Here is a 24572-nt window from a genome sequence, read left to right as displayed (position 1 = left end):
AAAAAACATTACCAGACATTTTCATTAAGAATACTCTTATACAGGGGCACCTGGGTGGCTCAGTAGTTGAGCATCTGCCTTTTTTTTTTTTTTGTATTTTTTTTTAATTGGAGTTCGATTTGCCAACATATAGTATAACACCCAGTGCTCATCCTGTCAAGTGCCCCCCCACCAGTGCCTGTCACCCAGTCACCCCATCCCCCTGCCCACCTCCCCTTCCACTACCCCTTGTTCATTTTCCAGAGCTAGGAGTCTCTCATGTTTTGTCACCCTCTCTGATATTTACCACTCATTTTCTCTCCTTTCCTCTTTAATTCTTTTCACTATTTTTTATATTCCCTGAATGAATGAAATCATATAATGTTTGTCCTTCTCCAACTGACTTACTTCACTCAGCATAATACACTCTAGTTCCAACCATGTTGAAGCAAATGGTGGGTATTCGTCCTTTCTGATGGCTGAGTACTATTCCATTGTATATATAGACCACATCTTTATCCATTCATCTTTCGATGGACACCAAGGCTCCTTCCACAGTTTGGCTATTGTGGACATTGCTTCTATAAATATTGGGGTGCAGGTGTCTTGGTTTTTCACTGCACCTGTAAATCCCCAGCAGTGCAATTGCTGGGTCGTAGGGCAGATCTATTTTTAACTCTTTGAAGAACCTCCACACAGTTTTCCAGAGTGGCTGCACCAGTTCACATTCCCACCAACAGTAAAGAGGGTTCCCCTTTCTCCACATCCTCTCCAACATTTGTGGTTTCCTGCCTTGTTAACTTTCCCCATTCTCACTGGTGTGAGGTGGGATCTCATTGTGGTTTTGATTTGTATTTCCCTGATGGCAAGTGATGCAGAGCATTTTCTCATGTGCATGTTGGCCATGTCTATGTCTTCCTCTGTGAGATTTCTGTTCATGTCTTCTGCCCATTGCATGATTGGATTGTTTGTTTCTTGGCTGTTGAGTTTAATAAGTTCTTTATAGATCTTTGGTACTAGCCCTTTATCTGTTATGTCATTTGCAAATATCTTCTCCCATTCTGTAGGTTGTCTTTGAGTTTTGTTGACTGTTTTGCTGTGCAGAAGCTTTTTATCTTGATTAAGTCCCAATAGTTCATTTTTGCTTTTGTGTCCCTTGCCTTCATAGATGTATCTTGCAAGAAGTTGCTGTGGCTGAGTTCAAAAAGGGTGTTGCCTGTGTTCTCCTCTAGGATTTTGATGGATTCTTATCTCACATTTAGATATTTCATCCATTTTGAGTTTATCTTTGTGTATGGTGTAAGAGAACAGTCTAGTTTCATTCTTCTGCACGAGGCTGTCCAATTTTCCCAGCACCATTTATTGAAGAGACTGTCCTTTTTCCAGGGGATAGTCTTTCCTGCTTTGTCGAATATTAGTTGACCATAGAGTTGAGGGCCCATTTCTGGATTCTCTATTCTGTTCCACTGATCTATATGTCTGTTTTTGTGCCAGTACCACACTGTCTTGATGATCACAGCTTTGTAGTACAATTTGAAATCCAGCATTGTGATGACCCTGGCTCTGGTTTTCTTTTTTAATATTCCCCTGGCTATTCAGGGTCTTTCTTGATTCCACACAAATCGTATTTGTTCCAATTCTTTGAAGAAAGTCCATGGTATTTTGATAGGGATTGCATTGAATGTGTAAATTGCCCTGGGTAGCATTGACATTATCACAACATTAATTCTTCTAGTCCATGAGCATGGAATATTTTTCCATCTCTTTGTGTCTTCCTCAATTTCTTTCACAGGTGTTCTATAGGTTTTAGGGCACAGATCTTTTACCTCTTTGGTTAGGTTTATTCCTAGGTATCTTATGCTTTTGGGTGCAATTGTAAATGGGATTGACTCCTTAATTTCTCTTTCTTCAGTCTCATTTTTCGTGTATAGAAATGCCACTGATTTCTGGGCATTGATTTTGTATCCTGCCACACTGCCGAATTGCTGTATGAGTTCCAATCTTGGAGTGGAGTCTTTTGGGTTTTCTAAGTACAGTATCATGTCATCTGCAAAGAGGGAGAGTCTGACTTCTTCTTTGCCAATTTGAATGCCTTTTATTTCTTTTTGTTGTCTGATTGCTGAGGCTAGGACTTCCAGTACTATGTTGAATAGTAGTGGTGAGAGTGGACATCCCTATCGTGTTTCTGATCTTAGGGGAAAGGCTCTCAGTGTTTCCCCATTGAGAATGATATTTGCTGTGGGCTTTTCATAGATGGCTGTTAAGAGAGCATCTGCCTTTGACTCATGTCGTGATTCCGGGGTCCTAGGATCGAGTCCCACATCAGGCTCTTGCAGAGAGCCTGCTTCTCCCTCTGCCTGTGTCTCTGCCTTTCTTTCTATGTGTCTCATGAATAAATAAATAAACTCTTTAAAAAAAAGACTCTTATACAAATACAAAGGAAATGCCCTTTTTCTGCCTCTATGTTGTACTCTTTTCAAGGTATGCTTGTACTTTTTTTTTTTTTTTTGCTTTAGATTCAATGAAATAAATGAAATACTCAGCACCAATCACGGTCTTATATGTTGTGCACATAAAAAAAATAAGACCTAGCCTTATCCCAGGGGTGCAACCGTTAGGAAATGTAAGGAAGACAGATAGGTAACCTAACAATTATGTGATGTGTGTTATAAACAGGCCACCTGAGTGCCCTGTGGAAGGCAAAACACGATCTTCTTGGAGCAAGTCGGGTAAAATCTCGATGAGATGACACTGACACAGAATTGAAGAGAAAGGCTGGGCAGCCCAGGTGGCTCAGTGGTTTGGCACCACCTTCAGTTCAGGGTTTGATCCGGGAGACCTGGGATCAAGTCCCACATCAGGCTCCCTGCATGGAGCCTGCTTCTCCCTCTGCCTGTGTTTCTGCCTCTCTCTCTCTCTGTGTCTCTCATGAAAAAATAAAATCTTAAAAAAAAAAAAAAAAGAAGAGAAAGGCCATTCTAGACGAGAAATGAGAAGGACAAAAGGGACAGAAATTTGAAAATCTGCAACTCAATGTCTGGCTTGGTTTCTAGCTTAGAAAAAGTTAATTTTGGATTTATACAAGTCACCATATTATAATTACTTTTGAAGATGATGGATTTTTTTTTCATTTGTTAATGAGAATAATTTTTGTAATGGGAGATGATAAGTTTATTTCATATAACAAAATGTTTTGATTTAATGGAGGTAACACTGAAGTAGGAGTCAGCAGAGTGAAATTTGACTTGTGTGTGTATATATATATTCATCACTAGGTATATTCATCACCCTGAAACTTAATAACTACCCTAACTCCCCAAATATCTGATGAAGATAGTTTTGACTGGGCAGCATGTATACTGAGAGAAAGAAATAACTCATTTACATGTATTCTTTTTTTGTTTTTGTTTTTTGTTTTTTTGTTTTTCATTTACATGCATTCTTGACTCTGTCCCTGTAGAGGAAAGGGAATGAATTAGAAAGAGGTAATTAAATATGATGGCAGGTGAACTAGAGCCTATATTAGATTCTGGGCTGCTGGGCTGCATGAAGCACAGGGGGAAAAATACCATGAGTTTTAAGTTTTAAACATGGAAACAGCCTAAGAGTCTAGCAATGGATGAATTGATAAAGAATGTGTGGTCTATATATTGGATGGTCCCAAGTTATGATAGTTCAACTTGTGAGTTTTCAACTTTACGATGGTAAAAATATATATTCAGTAGAAATTTTGAATTTTTATATTTTTTCAGGTTAGTGATATTTGGTCCCATCCTCTCTTATGATGCTGGCAGCAAGCTGCAGCTCCAAGTCAGTCACAGGATCATGAGGGTAAGCAACTGATACACTTGCAAGCATTCTATACCCATAGTGTTTTTCACTTTCAGTATATTATTCAATAGATTACTTGAGCTGAGCAATATTTCATTATAAAGTAGGCTTTGTGTTACATGAACCTGCCCTATTATAGGCTAGTGCAAGTATTCTGAGCACATTTAAGGTGGGCTAGGCTAATCTATGATGTTTAGTAGGTTAGATATATTAAGTGCATTTTTAACTTACCAAATTTTTAACTTGCGATGGATTTACTGGGATGTTATCCCATTGTAAGTCACAGAAGACCTGTATAATGGGGTATTATCCAGCCATTAAAAAGGAGGCTATTGCCCTACGACCCAGCAATTGCACTGCTGGGGATTTACCCCAAAGATACAGATGCAATGAAACGCCTGGGCACCTGCACCCTGATGTTTCTAGCAGCAATGTCCACAATAGCCAAACTGTGGAAGGAGCCTCGGTGTCTATCGAAAGATGAATGGATAAAGAAGATGTGGTTTATGTATACAATGGAATATTACTCAGCCATTAGAAACGACAAATACCCACCATTTGCTTCAATGTGGATGGAACTGGAGGGTATTATGCTGAGTGAAGTAAGTCAGTCGGAGAAGGACAAACATTATATGGTCTCATTCATTTGGGGAATATAAATAAGAGTGAGAGGGAATAGAGGGGAAGGGAGAAGAAATGGGTAGGAAATATCAGAAAGGGAGACAGAACATGTAAGACTCCTAACTCTGGGAAACGAACTAGGAGTGGTGGAAGGGGAGGAGGGCGGGGGGTGGGGTGACTGGGTGGTGGGCACTGAGGGGGGCACTTGACGGGATGAGCACTCAGTGTTATTCTGTATGTTAGCAAATTGAGCACCAATAAAAAATAAATTTATTATTAAAAAAAAAGGAGGCTATCCTGCCATTTGTAGTAACATGGATGGATCTTGAAGGCATTATGCTAAGTGAAATAAGTCAGAGAAATACAAATACTGTTTGATTTTATTTATATGTTGAATCTTAAAAAGAAAAATGTAATCGAGACCTAGGGAGGGATAATTGGAAGAAGTTGGTCAAAAGGCACAAACTCCCTGTTACAAGATAAATAAATACTAGAGCTGCAATATACGATATGATGACTATAGCCATCACTGCTGTATGGCATATATGGGAATTGTTATGAGAGAACATCCTAAGAGTTCTCATCATATTATTTTTCCCCTTATTTTATACCTATAGGAGATGATGGATCTTAACTAAACTTACTGGGCTTGTCTCATCACAATGTACGTAAGAAGTCAAATTATGTTGCGCACCTGAATCTTATATACAGTGCTGTGTGTCATTATATCTCAATAGAACTAGGAAAAAAAAAACAAATAAAAATGGATTTAAAAAAATCTTAAAGGAGGATGCCTGGGTAGCTCAGTGTTTGAGCATCTGCCTTCAGCTCAGGGTGTGATCCTGGGTCTGGGGACCGAGTCCCGCATCAGGCTCACTGCGAGGAGCCTGCTTCTCCCTCTGCCTATGTCTCTGCCTCTCTCTCTGTGTCTCTCATAAATAAATAAACAAACAAACAAACAAATAAATAAAATCTTAAAAAAAAAGTCTTAAAGGGAAAGATGAATGTGTGGCCAAGACAAATTTATTCAATCTTATAAAGCCTTGCTGTTCCAATATTGAGAAACAGGCAGTAACAATTAGGGAAATACAAAAATCGCAGACCACCACCACACACATTTAGGCACCATCATTGTTTTTAGTCAAAAGGTGATGGATAATTACTAACATTGAATGCCTATTAACTGCCAGGCACTATGCTAGATACTTTAAAAGTACAATTTCAGTTAACACACACACACACTATCCTTTTGAGATAGTTATGTTACCCTTTCGTAGAGAAGTTATCTTCTCTAACTTCTTTTGTCTTTTGGTAGTGTAATCAATTTAAATGTAAGTCTGTGTTACCAAAATTTTCTTTATTTATTTTTTCCTAAACCACATTCCCATTTTTCCATACTGCTCTCATCAAGATGGAGACAAGTGAATAGCTTACGAAGCTAAATTTAGCTGGCCCAAGAGCACAAGAATCAATAAAGAAACTGCAGAGTGAATAAATCTCTTTCTTCTTGAAAGGATCCATGATATGAATTCACATGATCCTATCTAAATTAAGCCTGACTTTTGCTCAGTAAGTGGAAATAATTTATGTTAAGTGACAAATAAGAAGTGTTCACTAAGTCTTCAAACATCTATTTGAAACCATGTTCTGGGGATTGTGGGCTTTTGTGGTCATCTGATCCTTATGTATTCTAGGAAGGTCTGTAATAAAGATATTTCCTGGGTTTAAACAGAAGGCCAGTTTGACGGGAAGACTTTGAGATAAGACTATTGTTTGAACTCTTAATTAGCAGATGGGTCCCTTTGAAAAGAAGCTTGAGGCACCACTGCTTTGTTCTTGAACAGAAGAGAGATTACTTTCAGGATAATCTATAATTTACAGGATTTTGAAAGCTGATTGGATAAACTGAGGGTTCAGTACCTATGGCAAAGAAGAGGGGGTGGTCCTTTTTTTGTTATCAGGCACCATGCCAATCTAGCAGATGGTTGAGGTATATATTGAAGGTGTTTCTGTATTAAACGGATAAAGCAGCTTCCAGGGGCAATGGAAGAAAGAGCTTCACCATGATTGGAAACCAAAACTCTTTTTAAAATGCAGACTCTGGCACCTGAGAACACTTTGGAGAATGGAGATCAATACAGCTCATAAGAAACCGGCCTAATGACATTCATGAATTAGGAGACAAATTTGGTGGCCAAGCCATGTTTGGGAACAAATATAGCAATAAAATGGGCTCCACCAAATCCCACGGGGAGAGACAGTGCAAATTCTATTAGTAAATCATGATGTAGTACCTATGTTGTGTGAGTCACTGTGAACAAAATTTTAAGTTTATAAAAATGATGCGATATGGCAATTTGAGGAAGTTACTGAACAAGAGCATGATTAACTTTAGCTGAATTAATCATGAATCTGCCACCTGCCTACAGGTTGCTTCTCCCACCAGAATCTCAGAGATCCTCACTGTTTTTGTTTTGTTTTGTTTTTTGCCTTGGAGCTCCATGCTATTCTACTTGCTTCTGCAAGGCTCTGATCCTCAGAGTTATTCTTTAGGGTTTTACTCTTGGCAGAGCTCTGTTAATCTGAGAATCACAAGAATCTGAAAGGAAAGAAATAGCTTCAGTATGTGTGTATTTTAAAGCTGGGATATCTGTAAATAGTATAACATTAAGAATGGTAAATATTCCCACAATGTTGCCTAGGCTGTACAAACCCCAAAAATATGTAGGGAATTCAATGTAGCATGATTTCTGGGTAAGATTCATTTGCTTGAATCTAAATATTTTAGAAGAGTGCAGTCATGTTAGGATTTAAGTTTTAAAGCATGATTCGACAAAATGTCAATAAATGCAAATGAGGTTTGTAAAACAAGTTTCATGTGAACCAATATATTGCTCAGCTCACAGAGTTTGCATTTAATTGAAGCTGATCTCATTACACTCTAGGGGATGTAGTCAGAGCTTTGACCTACCTAACGTCAACACCATTATTGAATCTTTTTTCCTTAATAATGTTTATCAGTATTTGTGTGTGCATATGTATATACATATTGATTGTAACTGGCTATAAAAGTGTATATAAATAGATAATATTTCAGCATTTATTCCTTAGGATTAGTGCTTTTCATTGAAAGTGTATGATGCCAAGTAAAAATAGATACCATTTTCAGGTGCAAAATGTGAACAATTTTATAACCTAGATGATTTTCTTCTCTTTTTCTTGTTTTCAAATCTACCAATTTTCAGCTGAGAGATTGTGTTTTACTTGGAGGTCTGCAAATATAAGATTATAACTCTAATCACAGTGTCATGCTATGTGATGTAACCACAGCTCAAACCATCAGCAGAAAGCTCTGAGAGTCCAAGATTTTCAATCACAAGAGTAAAATCAAGCTGATTAAATATCATAAATTACAGCCATGAAACACATAGACAAGGTAAAGATGTTATTTAACCCTTCTAAAAAGTAATCACTAGATATTCCAAATATTCTGCTTGTCAAATTTATATGAATCATTTTTAGTTATATCACTTTTAAGATTATAAAACAAATTATTAAAAACATGACAGTTGCAAATTTGTGGCAAGGGTTGGTTGACACAAAATAAAATTTAAACAGGAGTTGGCAGATCTTTAGTGTTTTTCTTCCACTTTGACAGATGTCAAATGTCTGGTGTGTGTTGACAAATGTCACTAACACAGATGTATACGTCCAAAGAGACAAGCACATAGAAATTATTTGTGCTATTTTGCTCTTGACAAATTATTAAAATTATTTCATTATTTATGGTATTATTTTCAGGTTTTCTTTCAAAGAGCTTTTTATGATTCTTCTAATTAAGAATGATTAACTGTGTCTGTGTATAAAATTATTAGCTATAAATTCCTAGTGGCTTGGGATAAAATCTTATATGTGTTTGATGATAAAACAACAGGAAAACTCAAAAGTAAATTACCAGAGAGGTCATCCTAACATGATTCTCAAACCAGAAGACAGAAAGTGAAAGATTCAGTAAAACAAATTATTTGTTATGTAATGAAAGCAGAGCACATGTTTGACTGAATTTAATGGAAAACAAAAACTCCAATTAAATCTAATTACATTAGTGCATGGTTGCATATGCTAATAGCAGCTTATCAAACTTAGCAAAGTTAAGCTTTTATGTTTATGTATATATCTTTCATTTTATTTTTTAAAAGATTTTATTTACTTATTTGAGATAGAGAGTGAGACAGAGAGATAGCAAGAGAGCACAAGTGGGAAGCAGGGAGAGGGATAAGCAGGGAGCTATGCGGGCCTGGATCCTAGGACCCATGACCTGAACCCAAAGGCAGATGCTTAACTGACTAAGCCACCCAGGCACCCACATACACATCCTTTAATCTGAATATCAAAAAAGAGAAAGAAAATAAGGCACAGCTGAAAAATGAATATGGACTAATATCCACAAACAGGAATGAGCTACTAGTAAATTCAGACCAAGGCCTGAAGTCAATTTTTGTACTATTGACTGAGGCTTGGTGACTTGTAGGAGATAGAGTTCCCACATACTTGGGAAATCAAGCACATTATCTCCAGTTGAAAAGCAGTAATTACTGTAATAAATGAAGGCTGACTTTAGCTTAAACAAATGGATGCTTGGACAGCCTGGGTGGCTCAGTGGTTTAGTGCTGCCTCCACTTGATCCTGGAGACCAGGGATCGCGTCCCATGTTGGGCTCCCAGCATGGAGCCTACTTCTCCCTCTGCCTGTGTCTCTGCCTCTCTCTCTGTGCCTCTCATGAATAAGTAAATAAAATCTTTAAAAAAAACCCAAATGGATGCTTTTTGTTGAGTCAGCAGTTTACAAATACAACTAGCTCTATGAATTTGCTAAATGTTCTTCCATCTTTATATATTTCCACCAACACACACCAAAATCCCCCTAAAAATAGTGAACTCAGAGTAAACATTATTTCTCCCAATAGTATGAAATATCCAGAATTATTAAGTATAATTCTATCACCTTTATCACATATGAAGTCTTTTACAAAACCTCATCCAATGGGGCACCTGGGTGGCTCAGTGGTTGAGCGTCTGCCTTTGGCTCAGGGCATGATCCCAGTGTTCTGGGATAGAGTCTCCCATCAGGTTCCTTGCAGGGAGCCTGCTTCTCCCTCTGGCTATGTCTCTGCCTCTCTGTGTCTCTTATGGATAAATAAATAAAATCTTTAAAAAAAAATCATCCAAGAAGAAAGAATATATGTATATATACAAACATATTCATGTATATATTCAAATTATATAATTAATAATCACATTTAATAAATATGAGGATCAGGCTTTCTCTGACTTAATTATCATTGAAGCAAATTATTTACTGGTTTTAGCTAGGGCATTCTGCCTTATTTAAAGAAAATGAAGGACAAGAATAAATCAAATTGCATTTTAATTTAATAAACTGGACATTTGGTCAGTGATTCACCTTGGCTGCAAGCCTAAGACTATTTTTTTTTTAACATCTTATTTATTCATGAGAGACACAGAGAGAGAGAGAGAGAGAGAGAGAGAGAGAGAGAGAGAGGCAGAGACACAGGCAGAGGGAGAAGCAGGCTCCATGCAGGGACCCGGACATGGGACTCAATCCCAGGTCTCCAGGATCAGGCCCTGGGCTGAAGGCAGCACTAAACTGCTGAGCCACTGCCCCACTGCCCCAAGCCTAAGACTTTGATGTGACAAGAAGGAAGACTGTGGCCTGAACCTCCCACAAAAACAGTGGTTCTCTACGTTTTTGGAACATTAGAATCATCTAGTGGAAATTTTAAAACAAGAATATCAGTGTATGTCTTCCACCCCTGGGGATTCTGATTTATTGGCCTGGAGCAGGTCCTGGGTATGGAAGCCCATGTCAATAATCATTCATTTGAAAAGAACAGTGAGACTAGGGACAAGTTTGTCTTCTCTATTTGTGGAAATCTAGATTGTCTCTTTGAAGAATTCTAAACTTTTTCATGGTCATGTTATTTGAAAAACAGTGTAATATTCAATTTAAAAAGTATGCCAACCTAGTGCTGGTCAAGTAAAACAGGTTAGTTGAAACCATTTTACATGAAGTTAGGCTATTTCTGGAAGTAATAAATAAGGACATAACACTTGAAAATTTATTTTTTCAAGTTGTCTTCACTCATAAATAAATCCAATGTTTGTACTGGATATTATTGGAGTAAAATAAATGTATAATTGCAATGTTCTATAGATTATCTCTGTCCCCTAATGAGAGCAGAAACCTAATTATAGGACCTTCTCTTTTTTGTGTTTTTTTTTGAAATTTATTTATTTTTATTTATTTTTAATAGCTTCTGATTTTTTAAAATGATCAATTCTTATTGTTAACATTTATTTGATATTTACAATGCACTTGTCACTTGTAAAGTGATAGGCTTCCGTGATCATCCTTTAATTTTCACACAACCACATGAATTAGATACTGTTAACATCATTCTAAGCCTTAGAGAAGTCACTTAGCTCAAAGTGATATTACTAGAATATCTTAATTAATATAGACACAATCCATGTTCTTGGATGGGAATGACCTACAAAGGCAATCATACCCTTGCCCTATCCTATTTGAAGGGCTACTACAAAGCCATATTAATGAAATCAGTGTGGTACTGGTGCAAGAACAGATGTATAGATTGATGTAACAAAACATTGTAATGTAACAAATGTAATGTAACAAAAACTGTAAACTGTAAAAAATGTAATGTAACAAAACTGCCTGCTTAGAGGCAGGCCCATGTATATATGGGGATATGATTGTGAAAAGTTGCTACCAATGGAGAAAGCATAGATGGCTTTAGTAGATGGGATGGAGAAAAATGACTTACTATCTGAAGAGAAATAAGACACTATATAAAAGTGGTCATATTATGCATTGTAAAGCAAAAATAAAAGCAAACCTGTTATTAGAAAAAATGTAGAAGCTTATTTTTGTGACTAATTTAAAAGCAAAACTGTATGGTAAAATGAGATGTTATGATTTATATGAAAATGAAGGATATCTTTTTTTAAAGGATTTTATTTATTATTTATTTGAGAAAGAGAGAGCACACAAGCTACAGGGGCAGAGAGACTCCCTGCTGAGCAGGGAGCCCAATGTGGGGTTCAATCCCAGGACCCTGGGATCATGACCTAAGCCAAAGGGAGATGCTTAACTGACTGAGCCACCCAGGAGCCCCTGAAAATGAGGGATTTCTGTTTAAGACACCATGGATAAAGAAAACAGACAAATGATTAAAGGGAAAAGATATCTGAAATATGTAAAATCAATAAAGAACTCCTGAAAATCAACAGGGAAAGGGTGATGACATGAGAAATGAACAATGTACATAATCAGTCAATTTATAGAAGAGGAATCCCAAAAGATCTTTGCATATAAAGTGATACTTCAACGTGTTAATAATAAAAGAAATGAAAATTGAATGGTATAATATGGTTATACATCTCGGAGACTGGCAAATTCATGAACTTCTCAGGAGTAGCCATTCTGGAGAGCAATCAGGCAACCTGGCAAGTCCAATTTACCTCTAGGTGAAAAAACTAAGTATTAGATCCAATTTGGATTGCACATATTAAATTTATATTATGAATTCCATGCCTACTATGAGTAGTAATAAAGGAAGCATGCTTCCTAAATTTATATTAACACTGATATTGTTAAAATAATCATATTTATGCATTGTTTTGTCCAACTTAGAAACAAGATTTGTGGAAGAAAGAGTAAAGGGGATTGAAAAAAGTCTCAGTGTAACATTTATGTGGTGGAAAGAGTACATCACACAGTTACATACCATTAGACTGAAAGATGTCAACCAATCTCAGTGATGTTGGTTATGGCCATCAATTGGTATTTATAGACCTCCTGCTGTGTATATGGCTCTGGGAAACATTTATTTTTGTAGGCGGGATTGCCTCTGCCAGTTGCTGAGGGTTTCTAGAAGTCTTAGCTTGGATTCTAATTTCTACTTGTTTTGTTCTTGTTAAATATGAAGTAAGGTTATATATATGGAAAGTCCTTCATTATCCTGGGAAATCTTATAAATCTAGTTATGGTAACAGAGTTCCTATTCACATAGATGAATGCCTTGCTCAAAATTAAAGCAACTTGTCTAGCTGAAGAAAATACAGTTCTAACAATTGTTTCTTTTTAAAAAAGCAAATATTCTACTTGAAAAATAAAAAATAAAACACTTGCCATATAAGGGAAAAGACAGTTTCTTTGTTTTGCTAGTTAAGAGGTTTCCTAAAGCCTATAAATCAGAGATTTACTATATTTACCATTTATGAGCTCCCTCTGGGAAACATAAAGCTGTAAATTTTATATTAGAATCTCCTAGTACAACTCATTTTTATTATTGCGATGTCACATTCTCAGAGTTTCATTAAATTAGCAACATTTTTAATGAACCTTAATTGCTTTGAATAGTTTTTCTTTCAGTACACTAACACTGCATGAGAAAATAAGACAATTCTATTTTGATAATATGGGACAGTCTTTGAACTACAGACTTTTTTTTAAAAAAAAGATTTTATTTATTCATGATAGACATAGACATAGAGAGAGAGAGAGAGAGGTGCAGAGACACAGGCAGAGGGAGAAGCAGGCTCCATGCCGGGAGCCTGACATGGAACTCGATCGGGGGACCCCAGGATCCCGCCCTGGGTCAAAGGCAGGCGCCAAACCGCTGAGCCACCCAGGGATCCCCCTGAACTACAGACTTTTATTTTATTCATGTATTATGAACTTAAATCAACAATGAACTGGGTTTAGTGCATTCATTACTCAAGAATGAATTATTTTTGCAAAGACTCAAAGTCTTAAGCAAGTGCTAACTCCTAAAACCACGTTCAACTTTATTTATTTATTTATTTATTTATTTATAATTTTTAAAAAGATTTTATTTACTTATTCATGAGACACACACACACACACACACAGAGAGAGAGAGAGGGAGAGAGAGAGAGAGAGGCAGAGACACAGGCAGAGGGAGAAGCAGGCTCCATGCAGGGAGCCCAACGTGGACTTCTTACCGGGTTTCCAGGATCAGGCCCTGGGCTGAAGGTGGCGCTAAACCGATGAGCCACCGGGCTGCCCCCACGTTCAATTTTAATTAGACTACTTCTGAGTAAGTACTGGATTGAATGATGTACTACATCATTAAAATGTTCATGATAATGTAGAAAAATTTGGTTACAAACAGTCTGCATGGATTAAAAAATAAAAAAAGTTAAAACACAGTATACATACACCAAAACACAAGAAGTACAAATTGCAAGTACTTATCATCCTCATATTCATTATCTGAGTGCACAAAGTACTGAAATTGCATGGGAAAGTGAATGATGTTATAACAGTAATATATCCGCTTACAAAGTCATCAGTTATAGATCTATTCCTCTCAAACATCCCACCCCACTTCCATCTAGCACTTATCTCCACTCATTGAGTCAGTCTTTAAAGATCCGCCTCAGCTAATCCAATAATCCAAAGCAAAAACAACACATATTTTACCATAGATACAAGAACCTAACAAAAGGAGAAATTTCCATGAAAATGTTATTGGAGAATGGTTTATATTTCACAGAAAAACATTGACAGATGAGATTTTTTTTTCAGAGATCAACAAGTTAAAGGTTGAGGATGAGGAACTCTATAAGTATGACTAGATGGATTCTACACAAAGAATATGAAAATTCTGGTAAAATCAAATGTGAAATGATGAAGTCCATATCTTGTCATTGCACAATGTTTTTCAGAAAAATTGTGTTGGATTTGGTGCTTGATGCATCATTCAAGTTAGAACAGAGCTTCAAACATAATTTTATTGAACATAACATAAATTACTTATCCCAAATTGTAGTTTATTTAAAAAAAACTTACTTCCTTTTCAATTTTAATGGCATTTTACGCTAGTTTTTTTGTATATTTGTGTGTGGTTGAATTCTTTTTTTTTTTTTTTTATGGTTGAATTCTTTTACGTGGATTTTGTTCAGTATGATAACAGGAGGTACAGGTGCATAATGAGAACTACTTGCATCCTAAATGTTGGGTTTTGATTTTGTCTTTATTTTGTGCTTTTTTAAAAAAAATGAGTGTATTACTTATGTGATCTTTAAGTGTTCAATATAGGTAATTTTTAGAAATCAGTTGACAGTTTTGAATTGCTTAGTTTAATGAAGCTTATTAATCCACACATTTGTAGCACCCTGAGTAGTTTTTAACATTTCTTTGTAAATTATCATTTGGCCAAAATGAAGAGCTAAAGCAATTTCAAATTCAAAAAATAAAACTGAACAGCATTTTCCCCAGAACTAGAACAAACAATCCAAAAATTCGTATGGAACCACAAAAGACCCAAATGGTCAAAGCAATCTTAAAAAAAGAAAAGCGAACCTGGTGGCATCACAATTTCAGACTTCAATTCTATAATAAAGCTGAGGTGATCAAGGCAGTATGGTAGTGGCACAAAAATAGACAAGTAGATCAATGGAACAGGTTAGAAAACCCAGAAACGAATTAATCTTCAAAAAAGCAAAAAATAATTTCCAATGGGAATAAGACAGTCTCTTCAACAAATGATATTGGGAAACTGAACAGCAACATGCAAAAGAAAGAAACTGTACCACTTTCTTACACCATACACAGAAATAAATTCAACATGGATTAAAGACCTAAATATGAGGCAAGAAACCATAAAAATCCTAGAAGAAAACAAAAGCAGTAACTTCATTGACAGAAGATGAAGTAAATATGTCTCCTGAGGCAAGAGAAAGGAAAAATAAAATATCAGGACAACATCAAAATAAAAAGCTTCTGCAAAAAAAAAAAAAAAAAAAAAAAGCTTCTGCACAGCAAAGGAAACACAGCTAAAAGGCAACCTATGTAATGGGAGAAGGTATTTGCAAATGACATTTGGTAAAGGGTTGATATGTAAAAAGTATAAAAAATTGATAAAATTCAACACTCAAAAAATCAAGAATCCAATGAAAAAATGGGCAGAACACATGAATAGACATTTTTGCAAAGAAGACATACAGATGGCCAACAGACACATAAGATGTTCATCATTGCCTATGATCAGGGAAATGCAAATCAAAACTACAATAAGGTATCACCTCACACCTGTCAGAATGGCTAAAATCAACAACACAAGAAACAACAGGTATTGGTGAGGATGTGGAGTAGAAGGAACACTCGTGCACTATTGGTGGAAATGAAAACTGGTGCAGCCAGTCTGGAAAACAGTATGGTGTTTCCTCAAAAAGTTAAAAATAGAACTTCCCTATGCGCCAGCAATCACACTACTTGATATTTGCCCAAAGAATACAAAAACAGTAATTCAAAAAGATATATGCAGCCCTATGCTTATTGCAGCATTATTTACAATACATTATTTACAATAGCCAAATTGTGAAAGCAGCCCAAGTGTCCATTGATTGATGAATGGATAAAGAAATATATATATATATATATATATATATATATATATATATATATATACTTATATATTGGAATATTATTCAGCCATAAAAAGGAATGAGATACTGCAATTTGCAATGACATGGATAGAGCTATAGAGTATAACGTTAAGTGAAATAAGTCAGAGGAAGATAACATATAATTTTACTCACATGTGGAATTTAAGAAACAAAATAAGTGAGTAAAGGAAAAAAAGAGAAAGAGAGAGAGGTCAAGAAACAGACTCAACTATAGAGAACAAACTGATGGTTACCAGAGAGGAGGTGTTTGGATGGATGGGTTAAATAAATTATGGGGATTAAAGAGGGCACTTGTGATGAGCACCGGGTGACGTATGGCACTGTTGAATCATTGTATTGCACATCTGAAACTAATATAACACTGCGTATTAACTGGAATCAAAATAAAAACTTAATGTTAGATCTTCCCTAACTTGCCAAAAAATTTGTTTTAGCTGTATAATACAGGTGTCTATTAAAAAGCAATGTAATTTCTGATAAAACAATCAAATAATTCCTTGCTATATGTGAGAATGTTGGCTCAATATAAAAAGTATACCATAGAATTTTCGTTTCATGTTCTGTTTAAGTAATCCCTAAAACTTTGGTTTTAGTTAAATTGATTGATTCTGATAGTTGCTTGCAAAGCAAATTTAAGTGAAGTATAAATGATAAAAACAACTAATTTTTATAAACTACTTTTTTCTTTCATGCATTGAAAACTCCAAGATCCATTTGTATAAATGCCTCATTTTTGTAAGGCAGCAGAAATAATGAGAATGTTATAGCTACTTGTGTAAAAAAAAAAAAAAAGTGCACTTCTGTAATTGGAAGGTGGCCTCATTTTAACTTTTCTCGGCATTTCACTTGTTCACCTTTATAGTCACTTTTAAGTATTGATAACAAAACCCTAATGCCCATTCAGCTTTTACAAAGTTACTATGGTTATTCTAATACTTCCATTTGAATTAAGTACCAGAGAAATGTATTAAATTACAATAAAATGGTAATAGAAGGATTTGTTTCTAGAAGCTTCTCTATCTCATTTTTATCTTAGAGACAGTCATTAATTATTGAGTTCAATTCTGAATTTCTCTTTGTACAAGTTTCTCTCCTTGTATAACTACTGTTTGTTAATAGAAATTTAAGATTAGAAATACATAAAAAAGAAATAGGTTAAAACTGAAAAGAACTACGAGTACACTAAAAGATGTGGGTGTCTCACCTCCGGTTAGTTCAGAATAGTGTCTTGGTTAAATTATAGAGTGAGTGTCTGAAGAGAATCCTTCTCTTTAGAACATTGTCACTAATGAGGATTTTGTTGGCAAATCCCTATTCTGGAAATGGTAATTTTGTTCCATACGATTCTTTGTGAAAGGACTTTGTGTGTCTCCACTTGTTCTTTTTAAGTTGAAAACATCTAAAATTGCATTTGAAAAAAGATAATGAATGAACATGTGCTCATAAGAATCACACACTGTATATATTTTAAATAATAAATAGAATGACGTGGTGTTTTATGTAGCTCTTCATATTCTTGGTCTTAAGGTATATCAGAGTGTCTCTCTCTCTCTCTTTTTTTAATAGAAAAATCCGTCTCAGGCATTTGTTTCTGGATTAAGTCTTTAAAAACTGAGGTCATGTCTGACCTGAATGGACATTAAAATCCCAGCACATCAAACAGATATTTTACAAGATTTAAATCTTGGACAAAAGATCTTTTCTTCTTTCTTTTGGTTTTATGTTAACATAGCTATGTCAATTTAGAGTGCTTTCTCCAAGCTCTATTACATAACGTTTCTAAAATGCAGATGCTAGCATAAAACATATAACCAAGTAGGCCATGTGACGTAATGGAATCTGGGAGAACTGCAATAATTCTGTAAAAATTAATGTTAATAATTTTTTAAACCCAGTAACCTCAAATTATGAAATATTTTCTACTTGCAGAAAACTACACAAAGAGAATAGACACTCATGTACATATAACATAAATATATAACTATTAAATTTTTGCCACCTTTGTAGTATATCCTCTTTTTAAATAAAAACAAAAATGTACAAAAATGTACAGATATAGCTTAGCTGTATCCCTCACTCTTTCCACTGGTTACTTTCCCAGAGATAACTAGCATCTTAAAGTTGATGCAAATCATTCCCAGGCATGTCTTTATATTTTTACTACATATGCATGGTTCTCTGTAAAATTAAAATATTATACTTAAGAAATTGATATACCATTATTACCAGTTTTTAAAACTTTTATAGAACCAACTGAATAGCACTAGAATAAAAATCTCCCAGGCTGTTGCCTGGACTTCAATCTTTAAAATTGATTTTGGGGGAATAAAAAACCCTTTATGTAATAGTTATTATGAAGTGTTCCATTTTTTTCATGACCTTTGTTTCCCACTTGTATAATCATTTATACTGAAATTCATTAGCTTGCTCCTGAAGAGAAGCACTAAGGGCTATATAAGTAACCATGGGTTAATTGGATAACTGTGGTAATTTTAAAGCTTATAAATGCTGACTTTGCAATTATTAATAATACATGAAGCTTACTATGGATAACCCCTACCTTGGTATGGGAGGCAACTGAGAATAGACACTAGCTTCTCTGGATCTGATAACTGTGGCAAACCAGGAAAATTGCTATAAGCTTTCTCTGACTCAGTTTCCTCAATTGCAAAATACAGATAATAAAGCCCACTCTGTCAGCTTTCATGAGGATTTTATGAGAGGATGCCAAATAAACAGCACTAAGTACCCACTAGATGTAAGTTATCACAGTGAATGTGAATTGGGTACACTTTATACTTTAAGAAATAATAAATAAGTTACTGGCTCATTGATAGATTTGGAAGTGTTACATGTAAAGAATTTTCATTGCCATGTTGCCTCCTGATATCCCATTTCTTCATTAAGTGAGACCTAATAGCCTCACTGGTGGACTTCCTGAGCTAATCTCTCCTGTGGGTTATTTTATTTTATTTTTTTTTTTAGAGATTTATGTATTTTTTTGAGAAGGGGAAAGAGAGTGAGCGAGCAAGTAGAGGGAGGGGCAGAGAGAGAGGGAGAATCCTGAAGTAGACTCCAGGTTCACTTGAGAGCCCAATTTGGGGCTCAATCTCAGGACCCCAGGACCTGAGCCACAATCAAATCTGTTGCTGAACCAACTGAGCCACCCAGGCACCCCGGCACCCCTCCTGGGGGTTGTTTTAAAGGCCCAGCATCTCTCTTCCCTAGTGATTTTGTAAGCACCTACTGTCTGTATTAAATCCTTTCTTACTAAAGTGTCTAGAATCATTTTTTATTTTTTATTTTTTATTTTTTAGATTTTATTTATTTATTTGAGAGAGAGAGCACAAGCAGAGAGAAGGAGATGAGAGAGAGGGAGAAGCAGCTCCCCCACCCCCTCCACCGAGCAGAAAGCTAGACACAGGGCTCGATCTCAGGATCCCAGGATCATGACCCCATCCAAAGGAAGATGCTAAACCCATTGAGCCACCCAGGCTCCCCGATTTCTTTATCTTCAACTCACCATCCAGTGGAGGCTAATGGTGGCCACAGGACCTTCAGAATGAGAATCTGGGACTTATTAACTGTATGATTTGTGATTTTTTAAAAATTTTTACTTATTTATGATAGTCACAGAGAGAGAGAGAGAGAGAGAGAGAGAGAGGCAGAGACACAGGTAGAGGGAGAAGCAGGCTCCATGCACCAGGAGCCCGACGTGGGATTCGATCCCGGGTCTCCAGGATAGTGCCCTGGGCCAAAGGCAGGCCCTAAACTGCTGCGCCACCCAGGGATCCCTGATTTGTGATTTGAAGTAACGGAAATCTGAAGAAAATGAGACTTAAGAGTAAATTTTAAAAGTTTAACAAATGAGTACTGTGTTGTGTCACCTGGAGTGGAGTGCCACCACCATTGGTGACCTGAATGGTTCTTGCATTAGGCTATTATAACATTAATAAAGAATACAAGGACTTTGTGGGTGGGCTGTCTGCTTCTAATTGCAGAGAATCATTTACTGAAGTGATACATGCAGTATCTGAAGTTCTTGGCTGAAGGCACAATCAGGGCCATAGAGAATCTCTGTTGACTTGTAGCCTCAGGGCCATTAGAACTAAAATTCTGACTCAGTATTGCTGCAGTGGGGTCTATTGTGTGAAAATTTAGAGCACTGACTGGGGAAAGTGCAGGACCGTGAAAATGGAATGAGATTATATGGGCAGGTTCAGATTACCTGAGCATTCCAAACCCTTCTAATTCCACTGATCTTTTCTTGTCGCAGGTAAAGCCCTTACTTCTCATCAGATAAAGCAGGATCTACCTTGCTCAGAGCCTGTGAGGTAGTTACCATGCTAAAGAATATCCATTCACCTCCTATCCAGCTCTAATGTTAATTATCTCCAAAGCAAAGATCAGATTCCCAACAGGTCATAAATACAACACTTAGCCCAGGAAAGGAAGGCTTGCTCGATTTTGCTAATTTATACCAACAGAAAACTGGAGAATATCTATGAGATATGATTCTAAATGGGCTGGAACAAAAAAGAAGAAAAATAATTTTAAAGTGGCTGCATTTATTAAATATGGTTGGATTTACCAGAGTTCTAGAATCAAAGGCCTAGTTTGAACAGCTGGAAGTGGTTCTAGCTGTATGCTTGGTATGGACGGAAACTTATACTCAAATGATGTGTTTAGTAAATAAAATTTAGATGCCAGAAATTCTTTGGCATAACAGAGAGGGAGGAATGCATGTGGCTATCAAGCACTTGACATGTAGCTAATCCAAATCAAGATGTCCTTTAAGTGTAAAATTGTACAAAAATATGTAAACTATCTCAGTAATAATTTTTATATGGATTACATATTGAAATAATATCTTATTAAGTTAAACAAAATAAAATTTTAAAAACAATTTCATTTATTTCTTTTTACTGTGTTTTAAAATATGGCCTCCAGAACATTTAAAAGCTACATGTGCCTTACATTTGTGGCGTGCATTATATTTCTATTGTGCTGCTGTAGAGGGATTCAAATATTTGAGTAGATTTATCATTTGTAACATACTTACTCATCTTCTTACTCTGTCTTTTAAAAGGGCCAAGAAGACAATCCCTATAACAAGGCATTTGGTACTACACTTGAGAGAGAAGCTCCTGTATCCTTGACAAGCATAGTGTTTGTTCTCTGTAGGCTTGTCATGAAGTTTGGAAGCACTGCCATTGTAATTAGGTCTGATCTTAGTGTGGATGATATGGTTATGGAATCGCCAAGGCCAAATGTTAGCAGTTAACTACCAAAGAAAAAGTGTGTATGGTTTTTACAGTAGTCCATGGACTCCCAGTGATATTTTGCTGTGGATTACAAATCATGACTCCTTAGAATTGAAATAATTGTGAAGTTACTAAAGTATAATTAAGTTTAATTAAAACAACAACAAAAAATCTATTTGTGGTGAAAAAGGCCTGATTTGAATCATGTGTTGGATAGTGATGGCCCATTACCCAATCACTGGTTCATGAGCCCTTGCTCAATGCACAGGCTGGGAAGCCAGGGAGTTGTGAAAATGGACCAAGTGATACTATCAAACTTATGTACTATAGGTTTCTTTCTGGACTTCCCTAAAAGAAGCCTATTTATCAAAACGTCTGATTTAAAGAAAGGGAAATGCAGATTATTTGATACCATAAATACCTACAGATGAAGGGGTGCCTGGGCAGCTCAGTTAGGTAAGCATCCGACTCTTGATTTCGGCTCAGTCGTGATCTCAGGGTCATGGGATTGAGTGCCTCATCAGGCTCCACACTCAGCACAGAGTCTGATTGTCCCTCTTCCTCTATCCTTCTCCCCTGCTCCCATTGTCTCTCTAAAATGAATAAATGAATCTAAAAAAAAAAATTTACCTACAGAACCAGAATGCTGTTGTGTTTCATTAGTCCAATGACTTAGTTTTATCCAAAGTACATCTGCTGGTGTGCCTGAAATTTTATCTGTGGCAATCTTCCCAGTAAATGAATACCTAGCTGAATCAACAATTAGCACAATAATGCATTGTCTCCCTGGCTCAATGAATGAGGACTTTTTTTTTTTTTTAAATAGCAGGAAGTCCTTAGAATTGCCACAGATTATAAAATCAAAATTTAAAAAATCAAATGAAATACCATATTCTCTATGAAAACATAAGCCAGTTAGTGCCAATTTCAAGGACTTCAAATATACAGAGGGTGTTTGTACTTATGCCCATTAAAGTATCCTCTTTGTCCTGTACAAAAAAGAGGTCTCTGAGAATAACAATGATTATAGTATATTTAGTCAGATGAAGATTTAAATATTAAAATCTCTTTACTAGAGAAAATCAACAGAGACCTTCACGCATAAAATGAGGTACTATCATGGCAAAAGCATTTCTCTTCTCTCCAGTAAATGAACAATACCAGGATAATCTTGCTTTCACTTTGGTAGGTATGGTACTACATAGTCATTATCTTATGTAAGGGCGACACTAACTCTCTTTGTTCTCTGGAATCTTTATAACATCACTCTCCCCAGACAAACATCCTGGTCCACTGGATTGTTGAAATCTTGCTCATAGATCTTGGTGAGCAGTAAGCAGCAGTTACTCTATATGCCTGTGTAAAGCACACACATTTCAATGGATGGGGGATTTACCTCTTAAAAATGTACATTTCTGCACACTATCCCTGTGAATTTGTAGGGTCAAGTCATGTCAGGATATTCTCACCAAAGTGAAAGATAAATGGCTGCTCCTTGACCTACATTTTTCAGCAAAGTGTCTTCTTCCTGGGTGTCTTTGGATAATGGAGAAAACATATACCATATTTGGATGAGTCATGCCTTCCTATTTGTCAACTATGCATAATACCACCCCTTTTGACTGTGACCCAGAGCAAGAGAAGGCTGTTCTATTAATCCAGCTCGCACTACAAAATAGCTCTTATTTGGGCTACATGACTGAATAAATCCAATTGTGCAATGATGGGATATTGTATGTAGCTTCTGGTAATCTGATAGTAGAATCACAGCATAGACCACCTATGGCTTTAGAGAAAAGCAATGACCTCTTTGGAAAACAATTAATTTTCTTTTTAAATCCAGTTTCTATGTTGCAACATGGGTCCAGGAGTGGTTGCATTTCTGATCCAGGGAATCTAAATTCCTATTCAATTCATGCAACCATCATCTACTGGGTGATGCTTGATCCTCTAAGTCAGAGAGTTGGGTAGGCACAGTAACACCATCAAGAGGAACTGGCATTGACAAAACAAGATGAGGTTCAATCAGTCCCTGAAAGCACAAAATGCGGCATGTGTAAGTAGCTACCATTTATGATGCACGTGTTCCTGCTACACTGCCGCCTCTTCCTTGATCCTTACACATGGCTACCTGGGTGTTTCTCATTATCAGTTGACAGAGGAAAAAAACTAAGCTTGATATTCATTCAATTCTTCATGATATATTGGCATTGGTTGGATGTGGACTGCTGCTGCATTCACTGTATCCCATACAGGAGTGCCATGAAGGACAATAGAGAAAGTCAATCCTTACTATAGGAAGAACTTCAAGTGATATAACTGGTCATCCATTTTACCTGGAAAGAGGTATGGAGTAAGACAGATTTAGGAATAGTAACTAAAAGATTGAATAGATATTTGGGGTGTTAGTGGAAGAAGTTTGAAGAATACAAAACAAGAGAATCTGGATAGAAGACTATGAGATGCACCCTTTGAACTGATATCAGTGTGCCGGGTGAACACCTACAAATGAGCATGTGTTATATAGGAGTCTTTTAATAAATAGGCAGTTGACCTATTTTTTGTCAATGTTGACAATGTTGACCCAGAGGTCATTCAGCTCCTTCCCCCACCATCCCACTGCTTGCATGACTGGCTCTTGCGTAGTGTGTTCAGGCAGCATGAAGAGAAGTTTTGTGTGGATTTAAAGACATAGTATTACCCTCAATAAAACTGAATGGCCTCCAATATTGCTGACAGCCCAATCTGCCAGGAGCAGAGAGTAATGCTGAACCATCAATATGATGCAATCGCTATGAGGTCCATCTTGCCAACTTGGTGGTGGGATAATCATATTGAACTCCTTTCCTCATGCAGGAGGGAGAAGTGATATATCTTCACTGGAATAGCTCTATGAATGAATTCTTTCCTTCCCTCCATGCTTTTGTCAGACCCACCATCTGTGCAATTACTGTATGACTTGTTCTATAACAGTTTATCATGTATAACATAGCTTTTGAAGAAAGAAATTATTTTTCAGCAATGAATTGAAGTAAAGAACTGACCATAGGCTTTTGTAACACTGGACTGATCAACTGAATATTCAGTATATCCAGTTATGGAACCATTTGGGTGCCTTATGAAATGACATTTCTTCCCTCAAGGAAAGGGAAAGTGTTCTGAACCAATGACAAATTCCTTGTTTCTTCATTGCTAGTCTGATAGTGATTAGTGTTGTTCTCCAAGTATTTCTAGTTCTCCCTCTTCCAAGTGCCATGGTATGACTGAGCTTTTATACTCTGTGGATTAGGTGCATCCATGTGACTTTCTCTGGATAAATAAAAGAGCAGAAGTCACTTCT

The 24572-nt window shown here is 36.4% G+C and overlaps 1 protein-coding gene and 1 long non-coding RNA gene across 10 annotated transcripts in view; one reads left to right on the top strand and one right to left on the bottom strand.

Moving 5' to 3' along the window:
- Positions 1–22952, top strand: part of LOC112661605 (uncharacterized) — a 28104-nt gene extending 5152 nt beyond the window's left edge. For 3 of the 4 annotated variants that reach the window (XR_003137843.3, XR_003137840.3, XR_003137844.3), the window contains 7 exons: positions 3732–3810; positions 5049–5095; positions 5843–6000; positions 7677–7867; positions 20245–20302; positions 21058–21117; positions 22746–22952. This is a non-coding gene — a long non-coding RNA (uncharacterized LOC112661605). The remainder of the gene's footprint in view (positions 1–3731; positions 3811–5048; positions 5096–5842; positions 6001–7676; positions 7868–20244; positions 20303–21057; positions 21118–22745) is intronic. The other variant, XR_003137841.3, reaches the window with a different exon arrangement.
- ROBO1 (roundabout guidance receptor 1) overlaps positions 1–24572 on the bottom strand; it is a 1126854-nt gene that overhangs the window by 479980 nt on the left and 622302 nt on the right. The gene's annotated exons all lie outside the window — the stretch shown is intronic.

This window comes from Canis lupus, chromosome 31 (assembly GCF_003254725.2).
Source record: "Canis lupus dingo isolate Sandy chromosome 31, ASM325472v2, whole genome shotgun sequence".
Classification (NCBI taxonomy): domain Eukaryota; kingdom Metazoa; phylum Chordata; class Mammalia; order Carnivora; family Canidae; genus Canis; species Canis lupus.
The sequence above is the reverse complement of the archived record's forward strand: the minus strand, read 5'-3'. Positions and strand labels throughout refer to the sequence as shown.